Here is an 8,623-nt window from a genome sequence, read left to right as displayed (position 1 = left end):
ATTAATGAACACAGAAAAAAATATTCTTATATGGAAGCAAGTGTTTAAGCATAAGGTATGTAGCATTCCATCTAACATCCATATCTACACCAAACTTTCTAGGTCTAACACCCTGAGCAATGCAATAGTTCTTGAACATAGCAATTCTTTGATTAGAAGAATCTAAGAAGTTAATAGCAGTTCTAAAATCCTCCGTGTAAGGTTTGAACCTTTTAAAACTAGATTTTACAATTAGATTAATGTTATGACAAGCACAATATTGATGCACAAGACTATAATTATGCTTATTAGGATCTAAAGGATCAGGTGTAGGATCAGAATCCAAATAACCAGCAAACATAGGTGTCAAAGTTTTCATAGCCTTAGCATTAGAAGAAGCATTGTCTAGAGTTACAGAAAAAATCTTATCAATCAAACCAAATTCCTAAACCACACAAGTAACTTTTTCAGCAATTTTTTCACCAGTATATTTCACCTCAATCAATCGAAGACTATCGACGAAATATGGTCGGCAGTCTACCTAGGGGTATGCCCAAGGTAGTAGATTGTAGGCAGACAAATGCGCAAGCTACAAACAAGATGGTGACGCAAGACAGGCACGAGGTTTTATCCAGGTTTGGCCGCCGTGAAGGCGTAATACCTACGTCCTACGTCTGATTGTATTGTTGTATGTCAATGAGAGATATTTTTTAGAGGGGTCCCCTGTCCACCTTATATAGTCCGGGGGGCAGGGTTATAGATCTGAAAACCAATCCTAACCAGTTATAATTGCCATAGGTGGCCGGATAAGGATTCCTATTCTAACCGATCAGGATCTTGCTTGACCTTCAAATCTGCCTTGATTCCTTGCGCGAGATTCTGAACAGATTGGTCGGGCCACGCGTCGTCTTCTAGTGGGCCAGACCCCCTGATCCGGGCTGGCCCAAGCCTAGCCATAAGGGTATAGGGGTTAATACCCCCACAGCTAGTCCCCGAGTACCATATATTATGCTGCGACACGCCGTTCGATCTCCTTCGACTAATGCGATCCGTCTTCATGCCATCTCCAACTGGTTGAAACATGGACCAATCGAATGTGCCAGCATTCTGGTCAGAACAGAGAGCAGTAGATCATGATTATAGTCGAAGATTCTGGTTGTCCGAAGAATGCATAGTGCTCTAAAGAAAAAAGAAAAAGATTTCTTTCCTTATCAAGTGTGCCCACTTGTATTTCTGAAAAGAAATGTAAGTGACCCTTGGACAATAGTAGTTCTGGCAAACAGTCAGAGCGTAGGGGTCGATAAAATAAGCACATTCACCACAAGGTAAAGTGTGCCCACTTAGTCCCCGAGCCTGGTAGTAGGTGACGTAGGCACGTGGTGCTAGGGTCCAAAAAGAATTCCCACTAAAGTTGAGAATCCAATCGTCGTACAAGCAATATGAGATGCACCGGCGGGTGCATCGTACCGATGTAGTCCCCGAGCTTGCTGGAAGGCGAGATATCAGCCTTGTAGCAAGGTCTAAATAAATGCCTCTCGACTGTATGCGAGTACAAATCACATGTAGCCGAGGAGAGCGGTCTCTGAGCAATGTTCGAAGAGTGGTCGGGGTAGTCCCCGAGCATGAGAGTGATTGGAACAGTCCCCGAGCACAATAGTGGTCTGGACAGTTCCCGAGGATGATGGTGGTCTGAACAGTCCCCGAGCACGATGGTGGTCTGGATAGTCCCCAAGCACGATGGTGGTTTGGACAGTCCCCGAGCACGATGTTGGTCTAGATAGTCCCCGAGCACGAGAAGTGCGGCAAAAAACCATATGCCACTTGTACCATTTTTTTGCTTGCTCTGTCAAGTCCAATCTGACACGTCTGGTCAAAAAAGTAGATGGGTATAGCATGTCATACTGCCTTCTTGTCTTTTCAAGCAAACTGTTGTGTGGCACCTGTAAGTAGGTGCGTCAGCATGGGCCCTCTCACACTAGTAACGAAGAGGCGCATACACTGATAACAAAGAGGCACATATATTGGCATAGATCTCGAGGCTATGAAAACAACCGTCTGTGGCGCGTGCGCACGTCTCCCAAGAATCTCGGGCAGATGAAACGACAGAACTCTTGGTTAAATACAGTATAGAATTGGTAAGTTACTTTTTACTGAACCCCATTACCATTTGCTGTCGTAGCCTTCTTCTTCCTCTTGCCAACCCTAATACCTCCGAAATCACCACCAATCAATCCTCCACTATTTCCTCATTCATCAGCAAGGCTAGATTCATGGCGAAAAGTGACGCACAGAAGAAAGTAGGAGCCATGGCGAAGGAGTGGTGGAAATCGAGAAGCAATGAGCAGACCATTGAAGACCTCGTCACCATGGGAGTACTCCATAACAAGAAGCTCACAGGATGGCGTGTGCCGGAGGGCGAAGGGTACCCCAATCCACAACCAGGTGAGATCGTGGTGTTCGAAGACTTCTTTAAGCGAGGATTTGGGGTTCTGGTACATCCCTTCCTTCAGGGGCTCTGTCTATACTACGAGATTGGGATTTGTAATCTACATCCCAACTCGATCCTCCTTGTCGCCACCTTCATTCATCTTTGCGAAGCATATGGCGGCTTTTAGCCCCATTTTGATTTTTTTCACCATCTTTTCTGTCTATGGAAGAAAGGAAGCGGTGGCTCGAAGATAGCCGAAGGTGTGTACCTCAACCTCCGTGACGGAATGAAGGCTCAGTACCTACACTGCCCATGGAACACGTCGCTTGATGACTGGTACAAGAAATGGTTCTATATCCATGAAGAGCCAAACACGATCACACTGTGCGACGTGGGGTTCATTCCGGAGAAGATGACAAGCTGGTCAGAGAAGCCCGAACACCTAGAACAGATTCTAGAAATATTTGGGATGATCCCATAGAAGAAACTAGACGGTCCGAGCATGGTCGGGAGCTTCATCAGCCAACGGATCTAGCCCTGCCAGAGGAGGGTACATCCTGGCTACGAGTACCAAGGTAGCGTAGACCCGATGAGGACGAGGCAGGAGGCGCTTGACAAGAACGAAGTTAGGGCCAGAATTGGAGAGCTATTTAACTTAGTTGATCCAAATTATGTCAGATTGAGCGACATCGAGCATGCTTTCAAGCTCGTCCGACCTCCCCCAAAGGTAACTCATCTTGCCTTGTACCCATAGTCTTATATTGTAGTAGAAACTTACTGTGTTATCTCCTATTTGTTTCCTAGATTAATGGTCGGGATAGAGCGATAGTGTTTGTGTCGCCACCCCCTGGTGTAGATTGGCCGCAAGTTGCTGACCCAGCCAACCGGACCAGCGTCGGAGTCAAGGACGTCGATTGGGCCATGCTCGGAGTTAGAGAGGAGGCAGTGGCCAAAGCTGCTGGTAAGCGGCCGGTGGCCAGCAAGCGTCGTCAGGCGATCTTTACTTTGTCGGACAATGGCAGAGAGGAGGGAGAAGATGCAGACATCTTTTGACTCGTCCCTCGAAAGAGGAGGAGGCAACTAGAGTCGATGGAGCAAGGTGGCTCCTCTGTGCCGGTGGGACCTACATCACCGACCACTGTAGCACGAAGGACAAGCGGCGGAGGGGTCGAGCACCAAGGCCTAGCGGTGGTGCTGGATGTAGAGGGAGACCAGGTGTCACCCGCACAGCACGTGGAGCAAGCACAGTCGAAGAGACGCGCCTTCGCCACATCATTCCGTGCTTCCAACATGTAAGTATTTGTAACCTTGATATAAGCTAGTAATTTGTATTGAATATGGTTGCCTTCTAAACTTATCTCGGATGTACTAGTTCGGCATCCACCGAAAATCCAGACCAACTAGCCGGGAGCGGCGTGGCTTCGCCAGCAATTTCAGAGAAGACTGCCCAGCAGCCGGCCATCGAGGAACCCATAGCAGAAGGTCCGTCGGGGCCTCAACAAACAAGCAGTTAGACAATAGTCCCCGAGCAGGGGGTCGAGGGAAGAGCCGAGCCAAGCATAAGTGCTCCGAGCGCTAACCCTACTGAGGGCAACACCTCAGCACCAAGGGTAACGGAATAGACCGAGGAGCATCGGACGGAGGTGAGAGCACAGAGCATGTTTGTCAATGCTGTAGCCCGTGGGAAAGCCATAGTGATCGCAGAAGTTGCTAACTCCAGACCAGCACCGATACCCAAAGAAGAGCCCGAAGAGGACAAAGTAGAGGAGGTCCTAGGCCATCCATAGGACAAGCGACAACATGTGTATGTGTCACATTGGTGGAATGACCAATGGGTTGTTCATGAGAAAATCCCAAAGGTTGAAGAGACCAAGAAAGTTGAATGAGCGGCGAAACGACTGGTGGTGGAGGTCTAGGTATGCTTTGCTTCACCACCTGATCTTGCTGTCTAGTCAAACTTTCTTACTTAGCTTTTTGCACATAGGACTTAATGAAGACCGCAAGGTACCGTAAGAAATGCTTCGACCAGATCGAGGGGATCACTGCAAGTAATGAAGAGTTGACGGTGGAAGTGGAACGCTTGCGCCACCGACTTGAAGCTGCCAACCATGAGAGGACGGAGCAAGAGTCCCAGAACCAGAACCTAGTCGTCCAGCTCAGTAACAAAGAGCAGGAAAGAACAAGTAAGTAGTCACTTTATCACAACGAGTGCATGACAAGTGTTGTTGCATTGTTGGTAGTAACAGCTGTAGTGCAGGCTTAGAAGCCAAAGTGGTCCGTCTCTGAGAAGAGAATAGTCGTGCGGTCATAGAGTGTGATCGCCTGAAGGAGGACAACAGAAAACTAGCGCACGACCAGTCGCAGCTCCGGGACCACACGACCAAGATGAAAGAGGAACTGAAAAGTAAGTTTTCCAAACCCCTTTGCTCACTTTTGTTGCCCGCCTTATCTTGTCATGGTATGACGTTTTAATAGCTTGTGCGGTTTCTAGTTTTAAAAGTCAATACCAAGAAACATCTGGAGGCCGTGATAAAAGACCGTGATGGCTGGAAGGTGCAGTGCCAAGAGATCACCAAGGATCGAGACACATGGAAAAACTGGTGCCAGGAGGTGGCAACGGACATTTTGCCGGTCCTTAACCTCATCGATCCAGCGCTTACAGAGGACGTGCCAAGGACGCCACAGCTGGGACTGGTCGATAGATGCCAAAAGGCATGGGGATGGTTCTAGGAATTTCATGAAGGAGGCGGGTGAGTACACAGGCGCACATGTGCTAAGCATGGTACATGCTCACTACCCCTTGATCGATCTCAAGCGCCTGGAGGCTGGATACCCGAAGGAGGTAGATCCAGACAAGGCTAAGGAGCTACGGATGACCTAGCTGGACTTGTCGGCAAAAATAATTGGTGACATTAACTTGTGTGGAGGTGGGACAGCACCTGTACAGGGAACGCCATCAACAAGTCAGCTAGAAGCGCTGTCATTTTTAAGCCAACCGGCAAAGCCTATGGTCTTGACCAGCCAAGCGTCGATGGGGCCATCTTCTTCAGCTCGACTAGTGCAGGAGTCCATGAGACTCGAGCACGATGTCAGGCCCAGCGAACAGCAGGTGCCACGTGCCCCGACCAGCCATTAGTGTAGGCTATAGCTATAGAAGAAGATGTAGTTGTGTTATTATAAACTTGGACCTTTTCAGGCAAGCTTGTAATAACGTAACTGTATAACGACATGAGCCTGTATGTTTTGTAGAAAACGTTTTTAAGCTCGGACATCATACCGATGTAACTAAGTTAGAACATGTTGGCGTTCTGTTTAGTTGTACCAGTTTAGTTGACATGTTATCCTAAAAGGTTTGTATGGCCCTGGTTTGTCTTGCGGTCAGAGTGTTTGTGCACACGTAGAAACACACAAGTCAAACCAGAGAGCACCTGCCGATCACTCGTAGCGTAGAGAGTGGATCTCATGCACGCATTGAGAGAAACCAGAGACAGGGCCTGCTCTGAAAACCCAAGAAGAAATGGTGGTCAGTTTTAACTAGTAGAGTTAGAATAACAGTAGACTTCGAAGTGACACATTAGAGTGGTCGGAGAAATCATAATAGCTTTATTGAATTAAATTGAAAGTACAAGAGGAGTACATATCTTAGTAGCTAAGCATAGAAACGCCTAAGCTTGTCGATGTGCCATGAATTGGGTACATCTGTACCGTCTAGGTGAGCTAGCCTGTAAGACGTTGGTCGTGTAACCTCTTTGATCATGAAGGGCCCTTCCCATGGGGTTGCGAGTTTGTGGATGCCAGCCTGATTCGTCTTCCACTTTAGGACCAGGTCCCCAACAATGAAGAACTGCTCCTTGACATTCTTGTTGTAGTACCTGCACAAAACAGCAAAGTATTTGGCTGTATGTACACAAGAATCGAGCCGCTTCTCTTCTGCACTATTCACTTCTAGCTCCCGTACTTCATTGGCCTTGTCTTTGTCGAAGTTCTCTACTCATGCTGATCTGAAGGCCATATCTACTGGGAGCATTGCCTCAGCGCCATAAACCATAAAGTATGGTGATATGCCAGTATTGCGACTGGGCTAGGTTCTGAGACCCCAGACCACGGCTGGTAACTCTTTGAGCCATCTTCCAGGAGCTTTATTATTTTCCCTGTACATCCTCTTTTTAAGTGCGTCCAAGATCATACCATTTGCCCGCTTGACCTATCCATTAGCTCTAGGGTGCGCCACCGAGACGTATTTTACTACTATGCTCCTTTCATCGTAGAAGTCCCAAAAAGCGTTCCTAGTGAACTGAGTATCTAGGTCAGTGATGATGCTGTTGGGTATGCCAAAGCAGTGGATGACCTGGTCGATGACCGTGATAGCTTTTTCTAAAGATGCCTGTACCAGGGGCGTGTACTCTATCCACTTAGAAAATTTTTTGATCAGCACAAAGACACATGTGAATTTCCCAGGAGCCGGTTTGAAGGGCCCGATCATATCCAGTCCCCAGCATGCAAAGGGCCAAGAGGCTGGTATTGTCTAAATCTCGTGTGCTGGTATGTGGATTCTCTTGGCAAAGAACTGACAACCCTCACAATGGCGGACTAGCTTCTCTGCATCGGCTACGGCTGACGACCAATAGAACCCTGCTCAGAAAGCCTTGCCAACCAGCGTTCTCGAGGCCGCGTGGTTGCCGCAGGAGCTAGAGTGGATTTGGTCTAGGAGATGTTCGCCATCCTCCTAGGTTATACACTTCATTAAGATTTCCTCCTCTGCGTTCTTGCGCCATAATTTACCATCGACGAGCAGATACTGCTTACTGCGACGCATCAGGCATTCGTTTTCTGTCCAATCGGTGTAACCGCTACCATTTGTCTGGTACTTGATGAAAGGTACTCTCCAGTCATGCTCCTTAGTGGTCAGAGGTGGTTCGATGGTGTTTGACATCGAGACCGTAGCCACCAAAAGCTAGTCTGGAGGCTTGTCGACCGTGGGATCTTCCTCTTCGATGGAAGGCGTGAGCAGGTCTTGAACAAATACGCCATGTGGGACTTTAGCTCGGGATGATCCTAACTTTGACAGCGCATCTGCTGCTTGATTTTTGTCCCAGACCACATGTGTGTACTCGATGCCATAGAACTTGCCTTCTAGCTTTCTGATCGATTTGCAGTATGCATCCATCTTTTCGCTAGTCGTATCCCAGTCCTTGTTGAGTTGGTTGATGACCAAAGCCGAGTCTCCATAGACATAGAGACGTTTGACACCGAGCTCGACCGTAATGCGTAGACCATGCAGGCATGCTTCGTACTCGGCGGTGTTATTAGACGTCAGGAAATAAATCCTGAGGACGTATCGGAGCTGCTCCTTGGATGGTGACACGAAAAGGACTCCTGCTCCTGCACTGTCAATGTTGAGAGAGCCATCGAAGTACATCTTCCAATACTCATTGAGCCCCTAAGAGGTAGGTGTGCTTAAGTCTGTCCACTCGACAATAAAATCGACGAGTGCCTGAGACTTGATTGTAGTATGGCTTGCAAATTCCAAGGAGAAAGGGCATAGTTCCATTGCCCATTTGACGATGCACCCGTTCGCATCCTTGTTGCGAATGATGTCTCCTAGAGGGTACTCGGTCATGACCACCACACGATATCCGTCGAAGTAATGTTTCAACTTTTGGGATGTTATCAGTATGATGTAGATCAGTTTCTGAATCTATGGGTACCTGGTCTTGGATTCATTGAGTACCTCACTGATAAAATAGATTGGTCGCTGTACCTTGTAGGCGTGGCCGGGCTCATCGTGCTCGACCACCATGGCAGTGGAGACCACTCGATTAGTTGTTGCAATGTAAAGCAGGAGGGTTTCGTCTTCTCTAAGAGCAGTGAGGACCGGAGGTAATGTAAGGAATTGTTTCAGCTGTGTGAAGGCAGCGTCTGCTTCCTCTAACCACTCAAACTTCTCGAATGCTTTGAGCAGCTTGAAAAACAGTAGTCATTTTTCGCCTAATCTTGATATGAAATGACTAAGGGCAGCCATGCATCCGGTAAGCTTCTGAACATTTTTTACCTTTTTGGGCGGCTTCATGTCTAAGACAGCTTTGACTTTCTCTGGGTTAGGGTGTATGCCATCGTGACTGACGACGTTGCCAAGCAGTATACCAGAAGGAACATCAAAGATGCACTTCTTTAGGTTTAATTTCCATTGGAATGTATTAAGGGCTGCAAAGGTGC

The sequence above is a fragment of the Miscanthus floridulus genome, chromosome 2 (assembly GCF_019320115.1).
Source record: "Miscanthus floridulus cultivar M001 chromosome 2, ASM1932011v1, whole genome shotgun sequence".
Lineage (NCBI taxonomy): Eukaryota > Viridiplantae > Streptophyta > Magnoliopsida > Poales > Poaceae > Miscanthus > Miscanthus floridulus.
The sequence above is the reverse complement of the archived record's forward strand: the minus strand, read 5'-3'. Positions refer to the sequence as shown.